Source organism: Myodes glareolus, chromosome 15 (assembly GCF_982192425.1).
Source record: "Myodes glareolus chromosome 15, mMyoGla1.1, whole genome shotgun sequence".
Lineage (NCBI taxonomy): Eukaryota > Metazoa > Chordata > Mammalia > Rodentia > Cricetidae > Myodes > Myodes glareolus.
The window spans coordinates 38,780,611-38,796,448 of record NC_142040.1 but is presented as its reverse complement, the minus strand read 5'-3'; positions in this window follow the sequence as shown (position 1 = coordinate 38,796,448).

Here is a 15,838-nt window from a genome sequence, read left to right as displayed (position 1 = left end):
ATTAGGGTCGCTTTCCTCTTCTCTGTCTTCTCCGCCTCAGTTTGTTTTTTTTTGTTGTTGTTGTTGTTGTTGTTGTTTTTTGTTTTGCTTTTTTTAAATAGATCTTTCCTGGTGTTTTTTTTTTTCAAAAAGTTGCTAACAACTCAAGAATCTCTAAAGGCCAACTAATATTATTTCAGCTTTTTAAAAATGGCATCTCAAAAATAATATGTCAAGTAAAAGAATATATGCAAGAAAGCACGTGTTTTATGATTCTAATACAAAATTCCTAAACAGGCTAAACTAACCAATGGTAGGTAAGGCACAGACATACACACCCACTCACACATGCACACAACTACGGATTGCCTCTGGGAGTGTGGTAGGACCAGGAATTACTTGGGAAAGCGAGAAAGAACTTTCTGAATTGACACTCTACATTGTACCTAGGTATGTTTGTATCATACAGTCTGTGTCAGAAGTCATAGACTACTGCTCTCCGGATGGATCCATCAATGCGACGAAGTAAGAATAGTGAAATGTAGATTGTAGAACTTGTAAACATGTGGCTATCCTTGACACGGTGCTGGGGGAAAGTACATGCACTGTAATAAGTTCCTGATCCATTTGCTTCATCCCTCCCCGCACCCTGTCTCTCTTTCGGGACTCCTGGGAGTGGGCAGTACATCCCTGGTGTCCTCTGATGATCAACCGCTCTCTCCTAGCCTTTGAGGGCAAGAACAAACTCTCTGAGTCTAGAACTTGCCCTTGAGCCTCAGCTTCCTTGGCTGCCCAGTGCTGTTGGTCTGCATACAAGGGAAGGATCATCACAGAGCATGTGCCTCCGCTCCCTGATTACAGCACGTTTGATATGCTTTCAGTCAGCGTGTCCCAGTGAAGGCATTTTAAAATTAATTCTAAATATAATCACTGTGTATATTTTTATAACCTCTCCAAGAGTTAGTGTATCAACTACCCAAGGACAGAATACAAACATATTTTTTCCTAGACTCACTGCCCTATTAGCCCAATATATACACATATATACATATAAAAATTAATATTTCAGGGACATACACACACACATATATATGTGTAGTTTCACATCCTCTAAAGCAAAGTTCTCTCGAAACTCTCTAGTCTCATATGGCATCGGTTCAAAACAACCACAGCTGGTTTATATAAAACACACACACGTGTGTGTGTGTGTGTGTGTGTGTGTGTGTGTGTGTGTGTATGTGTATGTCCCTGAAATATTGTTTTGTGATCACTTCCCTCTAAGATCTCAAACACATTCTTTTTCTTTCCCAGTTTGACTACTTCTCTCGAAAACCTTTAAATATGAAAATACACGTATGTTTCTACAGTGCTATGCTCTGGGGAAAAATCCACACTGGGTCTGCGCACTGGCAGCTAACATTTGCCAGTGTCGCTCACCCGATCATGTGACTGTCACATGACAGATTCAGTCAAGAAGGTGGAAATGGGTGGAATACTTGGATTTAAATTCCACCTTTCCTATTGGGACTCTGAGCCAGATTGGGACCTTTCTGAGCCTCCATTTCTCCTGACATGTGTATCACCAACAGGACCTTTCCGAACACATAATAAACACCATCAACATCAGGTGCTAGTGTGAGCATGAAGTGGAACCATCGAGAACCTTATGAAAGATGGCAGTTCATATGTCTGTCCAGTCAAGTCTAGAACCTGGTTTGTAAAGTTAGAAATATGCTGCATTGATCAGAGACCAGCTCTGAGCTTATGCCATTGTGCCGTCCCCTCTGGCCCGCTTACAGCCATTCTTCTCGTAAAAAAAATTAGTCCCCACCTGTTCTGTTCTGACTGGTGTTTTTGTTTGTTTGGGGATTTGTTTGTTTCTTATGCCCATTTGAAGGCTACATCTTTAAGAAGAAAGGGGAGCGAGTTCAGTCGGTAAAGTGCTTATTATACAAGTGTGAGAACCTAAGTGTGACCTCCGGAGTTCACACAAAAGTAAAATGAATAACCAGGTGCTGTGGTGTGCACTTGTGATCCTACTACTAGGGAGGTTGAGACAGGCAGGTCCTTGGGGTCCACTGTCCACCCAGCCTGTCCTAATTGGCAAGCCCCAGACTATATCTCAAAAACTAAGGTGAACGGCTCCTGAGAAAGAGCCCCAAGGTTTGTTTACCTTTGGCCTGGACACACACACACACACACACACACACACACACACACACAAGAAAGGACTGTAAATTTGATAAACATCTTTCCAGCAACTTGCCCCCACCTTAGTCCAGTGCCCACGCACATTTGTTAAACATTAACCTGAAGTTCCTTTCATGAAGGCTTCTGTCGGGACATCTCAAACACAGCACCAAGCAACGCTTCTCTTTTCTCTGCTTCTGCACCTGTGAAACCTAAGGAACACAGGCGTGTGCAGCCCCTTTGAGCAGTCAGCTGAGGCTGAAGAGGGAGGTCAGTATTCTTATGTCATCCGTCTCTCAACAGACCACTTCCTGTCATCCCTACTGCCAAGCTTAGCTCTCAGGAGTGGGCTCTACTCCCCAACACTGTTCTACGGCATGACTGGCAGTCACCTACACAAAAGTTTGCATGGTATACCTACACATGTATGTGACATGACCTCATCTCCTATGTATATGTGTGGCCACAACTTCAAATATGGAATCAAAAATATAGTTAAAATGACAGAAGAAAGGGGGAGGGAAAAAGAGATTTAATGTCACAGTGGCTATATGTGGGGGTGGGGCAGAATCCAAAAAGCATAATGAAAATGAGGGAAAAGCAAAACAAATTTAAAAAATCATACACAAAAACCTTTAGAATCTGCTTTAGACCAAAATATCCTTTCCATTTTGCAGAGAAGGAAGCTGGCCCTCAAGGAAGTTTCCAACTTAACAGAATGTTTTGTAAGATTTATTATTTTTATATGTGTGTTTGTGTGTGTCCCTGCATGAGGTTGTGTACATCGTGTGCAATCAGATGCTTGTGGAGGACATCAGACGCCCTGAAGCTGGAGTGAAAGGCAGCCGTGAGACATCTGATGTGGTCTTAGGAACCGAATCCTGGCTTTCTGTAAGAACAATACATGCTCTTAACCAGTCGCCCACCTCTTTAGCCCTTAATGGAGGTTTTATCTGAGAATCTAAAGGTGAGATCTTTCTTAGCATCCTTGGACAGGTGTGTGTGTGTGTGTGTGTGTGTGTGTGTGTGTGTGTGTGTGTGTGTGGTGTGATAACTGGCCTCATAAATACTATATTCTAAGCCTCTCCCTTCACAGATATTGGAATTGAAGTCCATAGAAATGAAGTGGTTATTCTGAAGTCATACAGTTACTGAGTGCAATGACTCCGTGTGTATTTATCCTTTGGAGACAGATGGCTTTGGCCCCTTCCTGTCTCCATCATCCATGTTCCTTGACACGGTCAACTGGTGCATTTCCTGTATTTGTATATAAGTTACTGCATCAGTACAGGTTAAAGGTACTTATCTCTTTAAGACATTAGCACCCCTCTTGGAAATGCAGTAGCTCCCCAGCAGAGCTCACTGGAGTGTGCGCTCAGCCAGCCAGGCTACAACCAGGCAATTTTAACAATCTCTCTGTATTTTATGACTACCTAAGACTCATCAACCTTGAGAGGTAATTTAATCAGCACTCCCAGTACATTTCCATGTTCAACTGTGCAAATAAGTTTAGAGAAATAATAAATTAGGATATTGAAAGATTTCAATAAAATCATTTCTATTTGGTCTTACAAAGACTATTTCAAGCTCCTGCTCTTGGGGTCAAATTTTCAGGGCCATTTATTGAATGACTGGACAAATAATCAAATACTAACATGTGCCTAGAATTTTCTAGATGCCAGAACTAGAGCAGAGATGAAAGTCTTGCCCTTTTCAATCTGGTATCGATGTGGAAGACAGACTACAGTTGGGTGAAGACATGTGTCGGAGGTTGACAAGTGCCCCAGAGCGGACAAACATGAGGAAAGGAGAGAATGGGCACCAGACTGAAGCGGCACAGAGGGCTGATGGCTACATACTGTGCAGACCGTGATCTTACTAATAACAGGAGAGAACAAGCTCTGTGTGGACCAGAAGGTACTAATTCCAAAGGTGAGCAAGTGCGAAAGCAGAGGTGGTAGCCTTGGAACAACACAAGGAGCAGCTCAGTCAGTTCCTTTATCTTAGAAGGTGTAGAATAAAAGACATTTTCCCCCTTAGACCATGGTTCTCAAGGTTCCTAATGCTGCGATCCTTTAACACAGTTCCTCATGTTGTGGTGGCCCCCAATGAAATAAAATTATTTCACTGATACTTCATAAGTGTCCTTTTGTTACTGTTAGGAATCATAATGTAAATATTTTTGGAGATAGAGGTTTGCCCACAGGTTGAGAACCACTGACTTAAAACATGGTGTCAAAGAACAGCTACAGCGTACCACTGACCTGTTATAGTCCTATAACGATGGGATGGTGGCGGTTCAGAGGGGAGTGACTTGGACTGGGACAATGACAGCAGAGAAGCTATAAGCCCCGCAGGGAGAACTGAATGGATTTCTTGGCGAGTTGGGTGTGGAGTATGAGGAAAAGAAAAGAATCAAAGATGACGTCAAGGTTTCCCATGAGCACAGTCTGAGGTTGAATTACTATTTGCTAGAATGAGAAAGGCTAGGAGAGAAGGATTTGGGTTCCAGGAGATTATGAATCATGGGTTCAGTCCTAAATGTGCCTGGTAGAGATCCAATTAATAAAATTGATTGACGTAATTAGCAGACACATCCTAATAGAGGTATGTCTCAAGACTGCAGTTGGTTATACAAAGATCCATCTCCAGCCTGGAGACATGGATGCTGTTATCATTCCCATGCAGATCATAGTGAAAGTGATGAGACCAGATGATACCACCTAGCAAGAGTGGACAAAAAGAAAAAAGTGGGGTCCTAGAACCCCTCAATGTTTAGAGGTCACTGCAATAAAGAGGAAAAGGCAAAAAGGTAGAGAGAGACCTCAAAGAGAAAGAGAAAGATTTGAGGCCTTCCCAATAGGCCATGCACAACACCGAAGAGACCAAAGGGAAGCTGAACTATATACAAGGGAGAAAGAGACACAGGAGGCTATATTTTGTTGTTTAATTTTCATTGCATATGTTTATTGTCTATGGTACTGTGTTATATGAGAACATGTTCATCTAAGTATATAAATTAATCAATTTATTTTTATACTTAATTCCCCCTTAATTTCCCCTCTCCTCTCCATTCTTCTCCCTCCCCATTGCATTAGTTCCCTGTGGTCCCCTAGAGAGTTTCATTACTGCTTTCATGTCATTACATACATGGTGTCATGTAGCTATATAAAATCTAGGAACCACAAGTAAGAGAAAACATGATACTTGCCTTTCTGAGTCTAGTTCAATTTACTTAATTTTATTCTCTCCAGTTCTATCCATTTCCTGCACACGACATAACTTCATTCATTTTTATGGCTTAACAACTTCTTCTTTATATATAGAACACATTTTCTTTCCTCTTTTTCTTTTAGAATGCAGTTAGAAATGATGCTGCTTTAGTAAAGTGATGGTTATAGTTTCTTCTCCAAGACCCATGACTTCACAGGTCCTGAGTAATTGTAGGTTTCCAGTACCCAACATGACTTCCCTCTTGTTGAGCAGTAGATGGTTCCCCTGTTGGTGGACACCTAGGCTGGCACCATAGCTGCTGTGGATAGCACTGCAGCAAACACTGATATAGAAGCATCTCTGCTATGCTGACTTGGTACTCTCTGGGTAAAGACCCAGTAGGATTATAGCTGGGTCATATGGGAGATCTAGTTTCAGTGTTTTGAGAGGCAGGTATTTGTGATCACCTTGCTAGAATTTTAGGTACATGATCTGAAGACCTCACACCTCTACAGCAGTTATGTAATTACCTCGATTTTACAAACGCAGAGACCTAGTTTAGTGGCTTACCCACAGTAACATATCTCAGTGTGGCAAAGGAGGGATGGCCCAGAACAACTGACCTTTGACACGTAGTAGACAGCTTCCCTCTCTATTATATCAGAACAGCGCATGGACTTTCAGGTCTCCCGGGATGCACCTCTTCCTATTTAACTTATGATATAGGAAGCTTGTAGTCAGCAATATAAACTTCAAATGTGCTGGTGCGAAGAAAGCATGCTATAGCTGCTCTCGTGAATGGACTCGGAGACATGCTTCCAAGTTTATATGCAATTGAGAAAGAAACAAAACACAAGATAAGAGCAGCGGATAATTCAAAAAGTAAGCTTTACCATCCCAGGGCAGCTGAAGCAGACACCGCACAACACTGTAGGAGCAACCATTAAAATATGACTGTTAATGTGTCTTCATCATCCCCATAGCAACCTAGTATTGCCTGCCAAAAAAATAACTCAGTAGGCACCAAGAATTTTTCGACTACTCTTTCAGCACCAAGCTCTTCCCACAGTCATTTGTATTAACATTTGCAAAAGATTTATTTCCCTTTGATTCGAATAATTCCACATTCCCAAGAATATCTGGACTGGAACATGGCCAACTGCCCGCAGGGTCTGCAGCCGTCTCCTCTGTCCTGGGTAGCTCACTCCATGCCCATGAATAGCTCATTGTTGAAGACAAACCCACTGCAGAGAACAGAGGAAACCCAGCAGAGGAATCGGTGTCACGATCTAGGGACCAGTCTGGACGTCCAGCAATGAAGCTGTTGGCACTGGCAAGTACCCGAGGCTATTGTGAGTCAGAGGGATCAATGTCTCCCAGGTTAGGGCTCCCTGAAGGTGTTCCCCAGTTTAGAATCTACCGGCAACTTACTGAACTCGGGTCCTTCCATGCGACCAAAAACTATCCCCAAGCATTTGTATCCAGGGTTAAACACGGGTATTCAAGAAAAAGGCAAGATCACTTTCAAATAATCTATATGCTTAAAAACTGGCCAAGAACTCAAGAAGGGTATGATCTCTAGACTTTTACTTGATGGAGACTGAGCCAAATCTTCTCTGGCTTTGCTACTGACTTTCTACGAATACTCTGTTTATCCGCTCAAGCTAACTGGCACATCAAAGAATGAATCAAGTGCCCACTTCAAATCAAAGCTAAAAAAGACTATACTTTTCAGCCATTTAGGGGTGATCAAAGAAACTCATAAACTCTTTGGTGCTTGACCCAAACTCAACTGCAGAGTGAAATAAATGTGGCTTGATGCGTTCTTTTGACATGTGGATCATATTTATTATCTCAGGGATGTATTAATAAATTCACAGTTAATGCTTGGTTAGCATAAGTTAGTAGTCACAAGCTTATACTTTTCAGCATATGGCTATTATTTTGAATTATGCCTACTGGAACTTATCCAGCCCTTTTATTGTCCTTATTTAAGCTTTTGCTTTTTAAATAGGTCAGGCAGCTACCATATTTAAAGATACATTTCCAGCCAATATTTTTTTTCTTTCAGCATTCACAAATGTCCAAAAACATACCAGAGAAAAGTGACCACGTGATCCAGTATGGTCTGGACATGTGACCTAATGGTACTGTGCTTGCCTGGTATGTACACGACCTGGGTTCAATTCCCAGCACCACAAGATAATAGAAACCAATCTGTCTGCAGATCCGATGGCCACATCTTCCCAAGTAAATACGTATGTGACTTTACACTGGGGGAAGGGTGTGACAATCAACCTAACTTGCCGTGACATGCCCCTGCTCTCCAGCTGCCCTACTTGCTGTCTTGAAAATAAGGCAAAAGTCTACATAGAATTTGAACTTCTCCCCTGTGCATACAACTTTGTCTTCACTGAGGCCATTAGTGCATTAAAAACACAAGGAAGGGCTGCTGGTTGAGCGAAGTCATTTTTCCTTTGACATTTAATTATCAGTAGAAAAGTATTTCTGTTTTAATACCCACATTCTAGCATATAATTACTGTAATAAAGTCTACTTCTTCACTTTGGGTGACTGCTGCCAGTACTATGAAATCATGGCAATGGTTGTAAAAATAAGGGAGGTCACAACCCTTCCACACACACACACACACCCACTCTGCAGCTGATATTAAATAGCTTTGGTGGGAAAAGGCAGACCTTTAAACTCTCTAGCAAACTCAATGCATTCTGTATTTAACTTCTTCTTTAAAACAGTTAGTGGTGTAAGAATTCAAACCCTGCATATGACCATGGGGAGAAAAGAAGGCACTTGTACTTAATTAGCTACTGAGTCCTCCTTGGACAAAGCACAGTAACAGCCATGGCTCTGTGCTAACCATCTTTAATGATATGCATTTCATGCATCGGCCTGCCGGCTGCCCAGGCTCCTCCAGCACTCATTGGCTTCAGTCTTTGCGCCTGGCAAAGGGCAACATTGTGGAAAGTCTCCATTTTGACATCCTGCCACTTTGGCAGGGATCGCTTCCAACAGCACAAGGACCCCCTGAACCTTTTCCCTATAGTCTGTCTCATGCCTGCAAGATGGGCAACCTCCGAGCACATCACATACTAGAGGGATATTCACCTTATGCCTCAGGCGGCACTTTATATTTTGATTTGTCCTCTCCAATGTAGCCAGTCAAATATTTTAATCCGATCATGCTCAACTGTTCTCTTGTGTAATATTTTTGATTTCAACCAAGACCCAAGTCAAGCTACTTCAGAATCATAAAAAGGACAGATAAGCCCACGAGGAAATAACTTGTCGTGTGTGTGTGTGTGTGTGTGTGTGTGTATGTGTGTCCTCTAGTTCTTTATGTAATGGAAACATCCTTAAGGAACTATCTGGCTTAAAGCATAAACTTGAGTTGCTCCTTTTAAAATCAACCTCAGCAAAGATGCTGCTTGAGAGCCAGGAAGTCAAGATCTCTTTTGCTCCTTGGAAGGGAAACCACTGAAAACCACTGTTTCACACTACAGCATTAAAGCACTGTAGACTACCAGTAAACAAGACACATGTGGATGAAAACAAAGCATTACAACGCATGCAACACCGAGAAGACTCCAACTCCACCTTGCTCCAAACAGAGCAGCCCAGATGTCATTGCTCCCAGGCTCCGTGTAGAGCACTGTTTATGGAAGAAACCAGGCATTATCACCAATTAAGAAACAGCAAAGAGTGGACCTAAGTGGTCCTGGTGATCAACCCTCCAGTAGTCTGTATGTATGGATATGAATGTTTGCTGACTACGCTGGTCCATACTGGCTCCAAACCAGAAGTGACTTAAACATCTATTGAGCTCACAGTGGATCAACACATCAGACTGTGGCAAAATCGCACAACAGAAAACCAGACAGCAAGGAAATTATCAGTCCAGAGTTTTAATGTGCCACATCTTGGGTGTGTCTTGCAAACACAATGTTGAATTTCAAAAGTAAGAAATGAGAAAGCACATGAATATTATAGCAAGAGGAGAGGAAGCACAATAACCTCCATTATTTAGAAATGCCCACATAAGAAAGTCAAGGAAATGATTACCAAGAAGTGCGAAGCCTATTGGAGTGGATAAAGAAGTCATACTGGGGATTCAGGGTTAGGAACTAGTGGACACTTTCAGGGTCTTAGAAATTTTTGGTTCTCATCTTTTAGTTTTTCACATGTAAATATTTGACCTTTGATTTCACAGTTCCAAAACTAAACAACAACAACGAAGCTAAAATTCAACCACTCCCAAAAAACAACAGCTTGGAAAAAAGCACATCCAACTTCTTCATGTTAATTACGAGACCCTGGAAGTCAGGGAGCCAGTTTCCCTTCTGTCCTGTACCCACATGGCATTTGTGGCTCTCCTTTACTCCGAGGCTGGAGCTTGGAAAAGCCATGCCAAATAGAGGCCTGTTGATATTGCCATGCTCCAAACAGTCCAGCCTGCTGGTGCGCAGACACAGCTCGCAACCTTCTGAGCTTTGCTTCTGTCTCCTCAAGGCAAGGACTCTTCTCTTTGGAGGGGATAGTGGAGGGTTGCCTTTCTTCTGCAGATGACCTTTATATGGAGTCTGGAAACTCCAAGGCTTCTCATTGTCCCATTGGACTTTTCTGTACTGTGTGTGGACTGACCCTCTCCTCCCTCTCTTCTAGTAAAATCCACCCTTCCCAGCCTCTTTGAACAATGCTCTGTAGTTGGGGTCTTAGCCCAAAACTCACTACCCACATATACATGTTAATGCGCAGCCCCCTTTCAGTCCTTCCTGATCCTACTCCAGCTGACTTGCCAACACTGTGTAGACAGGATTTACTTTCCCTTACACCCTAAAACCTATCAGATTCTGAAAGGATAACTAGACATGTTAAGCTTTTGTGGACGTCTTTAAATCAACCTTCCCATGAATAAATCAAAGCACCAGGGTCAGTTATAGACTTACCCTTCCACCGAGGAAGTCTTTTTGTGAAGTCTTCTTCGGGCTGCCTAATTTATAACATTATTGTAGTCAACTTCCTAAGACATGTTATCATCTTTAAAACAAAAATCAGTTGCTGAGAAACATGGAGCCAGAATATTACAAAGGAAATAAAACTGTGTTACAAAATTTCACATGTACAGAAGGCCCTAAGTAATTAATCCCCAGCATTGCAAAGGTAAATAAACAAACAAGCCCCAGAAGGTCTTTGGGAAAACACCACATAGGGGTGTGAATCAGAATGCAATTTTCACCTTTGACCCAGGAGGGCTTTACCAAATTTCTCCAAGTCAGTGGCATTTCTTAGATTTTGAAAACCTAAAAAGAACCAAATAAAACCAAAAAAATCTACAACTGAGAAGGTCAAACCTAGAGGAGCCAATGAAAGAGTCACAGTAAAATCCAGATCAGCTGGAGACTGTTCACTTGCTTGCTCCAGGCAGTTACCCAGCAAGAAGTTCAAGGTGGAGAGTCTAAATTTACAGCTGCAGTCTGTACACAGGCCACTGTAGGGTCTATCAAGCCTGGCTCACATCCTGCCAATCAGAGAGGGTTGGGGTGGGGTGGGGGGCAAGAAGGAAGGATAAGGTCAAGGGACAAATAATACTAAGGTTTTTTGATAAAACCTCAAGGAACTCTCATTTTCTAATTACCTAATATTATACACAATACATATAAGTGTGTGTGTGTGTGTGTGTGTGGTGTGTGCTAAATCTTAAAGGAAGTTAAACCATTTAGGCTGACAAATTCTTAATACTAGGTAGGCACAAGAAAATCCCTTTCCAAAGGTTGGTCAAGAAGTCCAAGTGACTCCTCAAACTGTATAAACCATTAATGTAGCTTGCTGTTGCCTCTCAGCGATTGAAGGTGGCCCTGGTGGCTTATATTTAGGATACAGAATTCAAAGATTTGAGCTGGACCTGACCTTAAAGTTTCTTTTTTACAGTCTAGACTCTATAATTCCAGAAAATAGTATGCAAGCTGCCAAGGGAAGGAAACATTGAACAGTCCTACCTAGTTGTAACCCCTATGAACCATGACCATGACCAGCATGGCCAGATATTCATAAAGGGGCAATGACCAGTACTCAAGTGGCAGCGGCAGCCAGCAGCTGTTTAATTGGATTTAAGGACCTCTCAACAGAAGGGAAACCATGCCTGGTCCTAGAAACCTAGCCAGCTTCCCCGTGCTAGTGAGGTCATGAACCTTGCAAAGAATGTGTGCCCACATACATGTGAACATGCATGCACACACACACGCATACCACACACACACATACACACTTATAAAAAAATATCTGCAGGCAATTATCATTCCAGGCTGAGAAATATCAGATATCACAGATATTACTGGGCGAAAGTAGAAAACTGAATTGAGTGCGAATTCTGGGACAGATCTCCTGAAAATGAAATTACAGAAGGAAAGAAAAAATACAAGGTAGCCCCACCACCCAGCAGAGTGGCAAGTTCAGAAGAGAAGAGCAAACACAACTGAAGGCAATAGAAATTTATTATGGTTTGAGAGGCCAAAATGGGAATAATTTGGTGCTAGACTCATGGACAGCTTCTCTCCAGATAAACTTGCTATTACCCTCAAAGACACCATCTACCTATAGTTTTCTATCCATGAGTCACAGAGAAATTGCATCATCTCCAGAAGAACTAGCTGGGGGCATGGGGGCGGGGATTCTCCTCTCAGGTGCACAGCAACAGTCCCAATTTCCCACCCTCTGTAAGACAGTTTCAACAAAAACCTCCGAAGAAGCCCAAGTCCTCGGCTATGTGGAAGTGATGTTATTACCAGGTAAAGTAAAACAAGGGCCATTTCCCTCTTGAAAAAAAAGACCCTGTACACAAAGATTTGACTTGCTTCCAACTCGGCACCTCCACGAAATGAACTCATTGAGCTCAATTTCCAAATGATCTACAATGTCTTTAAAAATGATGTCTTTAAAAAGCATCCCTCGGGAACCTGTTTTCTTACTGTGTTCTCATCTTCTTGCTATGTTCTACTCTTCCTTTACAGGGCTGTTTAAGCCCAGCAGCTTCCCCGAGATGCTCTCCTACCCTTGACTTCCTAGGACCTTGTGAACGCATCACCGATTCAGACCCTATTCGCAGAGCAATCCATAGAGACCTCTCTGCTCTCAGCATACGCACAGTTCTTCACTAGCCAGGCTCTGAGGTCGTTGTCTTCATTAGGGTCTCTATTGCTGCAACGAAACACCAGGACCAAAAAGCAACTTGGATCAGAATGCATTTATTTGGCTTACACTTCCATGTTGCTGTTCATCCTGGAAGGAAGTCAGGACAAGAACTCAAAGCAGGGAAGCAGTTGGAGGCAGGAGCCACTGCAGAGGCCATGGATGTGGCAGCAATATTTTGTGAAGGGAGACTGCTTGCTAGATTCCCAGCTGCCTGGGCCCAAATAATCACACAGAGACTATATTAATTACAACACTGCTTGGCCAATGACTCAGGCATATTTCTAGATAGTTCTTATATCTTAAATTAACCCATTTCTACTCATCTGTGTATCACCATGAAGCTGTGACTTACGGGTAAAGTTTCCAGCATCTGTTTCCTTTGGCAGCGACATGGTGTCTCTCTGACTCCACCTACTCCCTATGTCTCTGTTGAGATTTCCCACCTGGCTTTACTCTGCTAAGCCTTTGGCTGAAACAGTTTTATTCGTCCGCCAGTAATAGCAACACATATACAAAACATCCCACATCATAGATGAGTGTCGCTTTCTGGCTTGCTCCTACGACTTCTTTAGTCTAGTTTTCTATAGAACCCAGGACCACTACTAGCTCAGGGATGGAAACACCCACAGAGAGCTGGCTCTTCCCCATCAATCACTAATTAGTGGATCTTATGGAGGCATTTCCCTCAATCAAAGCCCCCTCTTTTCAGCTAACTCTAGTTTGGGTGTCAAGCTGGCATAAGAGCAGTCCTCACAGTCACACAAAACAGAAATTTTTGTTGTACTTTCTTATCCATTTCCTATCACAGTGCTCATAGTAGGTGCTCAGACCTACTACGCGCCATATTGCCCTCCCTCCATAATTTCCTAACCCAGAAATAAATCCCATCATGGCAGCCACAGTGACTAAGTCTCCTACTTCAATATATCCTCCTTCTCTGTTTTGCTTCAGGCAAACAGATGGACACTAAAAATATCTTCAGGTCCAGTGAGTGTCTACTTAATGGAAAACAATCACTCTCAAAACCAGAATCCGGGTCAAAGTCACCATGAAACTTCAGCATCGCGTGGAGCTAACAAAGGTTATCACCACCCTTCCTGGTAGGCAAGGGCAAAAATCTGCACAGCAAATGCAGGCAGTAGGTGGATGTTCTCAGACCAGTTTGGAACTCAGTTCATGAAGCGAGCCACAATAACACTCTTTATCACTCTTGTATTACAATGTGATAGTAGACACCTAAAAATAGCCTCTTTTATCTAGAATTGCAATACTGAACTGGCTGTTTTAGCCAAGGCAGAAAGACTGGAGCCAAAGTGAAGATGTCAACCATGGTAACTAACAACATAGAAACTTCAGAATGATGTACTATCATCACACCTCCAAATGTATATAGGCATTGATCTGAGTTGACAATAGATGCCCTTGGTGGTCTCATAGCTGGCCCCATCCCCTTTGCCCCTTATTGGAAAATCTGTTTACTGAACCTCTGTGCTTTACCAAGAGTGAAGGGACATAGCCAAATTGCAGAGCAGTTCACTAAGCAAATATTTAACAGCATCTGCCTGGGCTTTGTGGGACCCCAACTTTTCCCCTCCTCCTCATCAGTTCACTATAACCAAAGCCAGCTGTGTAATATAAACACGATCCTTCATTACTAAAACAATTCATCCATACTTTCTACTATGCAAATTCCTGATATAAGAAAATAGCTGAACTTTAGACTCAGAATTAAATCTGAGTTCTTTGTGTTTATCACTGACTTCCTGAAATCACATTAGTGATATTCGTAGCAAGTCTTTCTTTTTTTTTTTTTTGTAGTACCAATTCCCAAATAATGACACAGAGTCTTCCTATTAATTATGAAAGCTTGGCCTTCAGCTTAGGTGTGTTTCCAACTAGCTCTTATAACTTGATTAACCCAGTTTTTTATCTGTGCTCTGCCATGTGTCTCCTTACCTTTCCTCAGTATGGCACCTCTGACTTGTCTCAGGTCGGCTGGCAAAATTCATGTACCTAGATTCCTCTTCCCAGCACTTCTCTCTGCCTGAAAGTCCTGCCTATCTTCTCCTGCCTAGCTATTGGCCATTCAGCTGTTTACTAAACCAATCAAGAGGTATCTCACACAGGGAGATATCCTTACAGTGTACAAAAAGATTATCTCACAATAGATGCTTCCATAAGACATGAGTAAACCCAAGCAACCATGATGGCTACGAACTGAAACTCTTGGACTTGGCTGCTTTGTAAAAACAAAGCCATTTTCCGAGCTCTGTACGGCCTGAGCACCCAAGGGCCTTAGCTACAAACGTTCAAAAGAACCAAGCTGACCATCACTGGATTGTCATGGCTCAAGTTCAGTCAATCATTTCTCTTTGGACTCCTCCTCTCCATCCAAATTTCCCTCCCAGAGGAGAACATGCCTGTAAGAATTATTTCTTTTTTAAACACTAACCCTGGTATTTTCTACTTGGTGTTTCAGTTTCCGACCTCTTTCCCATCTCTTATTTTCCTTTGTATCCCCTAAGCCATCAATCTAGACCCTTCAAATAGGCAGCCTACAAAGACTTTCTTCCCTACCCCTTCTCTCCCTCTACCCCTCCCCATCCCCTTTTCTCCTCTCCCTATCCTCTTCCAGCAGCTGGGATCCTATAACCTTCCAATTCTACCACATAAAGCCTTCATTCAGGGATCCTCATACATATTTTCATGTTAATAACACCCACCCCTTTTCCCCCAGAAAATTTCCATTAGCGGTGCCTTAAATCTCAACATACAGTGAGAGTTCACATTAACATTTTAAAATGGCATCTTCTGGCCCAGCTGCCATTAAGGAAGATGAGAAACCTTTTACATACTCTTAAAAGCAAATCCAACCATGAACAAATAAGAATATTTCTCTGTACATGCCTGTTCCTGAACATCCCCTTGGGAGGCTAACAGACCTGCTGATTGGATCGACTTCCTGGTGAGGCTGCTCCTGATTTCCACACAACAGAGAGAAATCTGTGATCTGCTTCTGACACCATAGAGATATTCTTTTCCAGGACCAGGGCTTGCATATCTAGGCTTGCCTAGCCATCTCACAAACTCAGGGAGAGGCCAACCAAGAATGTACAATGGAATCATCTAAGAGCACCATGTAGCTGAAGAAAAACAGGCCTGAGGAGTAGAAGAGGCAGAGGGCAGGACAGCTCTCCCCTTGCTTCTGGACATTAGGCTGTGTTCATTTTCTGCAAAGAGGAACTAAGAA